Genomic DNA, 299 nt, shown 5'->3' on the forward strand with positions numbered 1-299 from the left:
ACAACTTAATGGAACACGCAACACTAATAAGGAACATTGCATTCCTTTATCAACATGCTCTTTCACTTCACAAATATTCAGATTCGTTCACCTGGTCGTCTGAATAAGCGGAGACGTCGGCGGTGTGGCGGTGGATGCGCTGAATCCTTCCGCCTTTCACTTCTATGACGGCTTCGCAGGTCTCATCCGGAAGACCACAGCGTTGCTGGAAAACACTTGCACAGCAGCCATCCTGACTACCTCTTGGAATGTGAATAAGGAGAATGAGAAGAAAAGGCACTTGCGTTGGATACGGAAGC

The 299-nt window shown here is 47.8% G+C and overlaps 1 pseudogene; it reads right to left on the reverse strand.

Annotated features, from left to right (window-relative positions):
- LOC119581766 overlaps nucleotides 1-231 on the reverse strand; it is a 6,372-nt pseudogene extending 6,141 nt beyond the window's left edge.
- Nucleotides 232-299: the final 68 nt, after the last annotated feature.

The sequence above is a fragment of the Penaeus monodon genome, chromosome 15, assembly GCF_015228065.2.
Source record: "Penaeus monodon isolate SGIC_2016 chromosome 15, NSTDA_Pmon_1, whole genome shotgun sequence".
NCBI lineage: Eukaryota > Metazoa > Arthropoda > Malacostraca > Decapoda > Penaeidae > Penaeus > Penaeus monodon.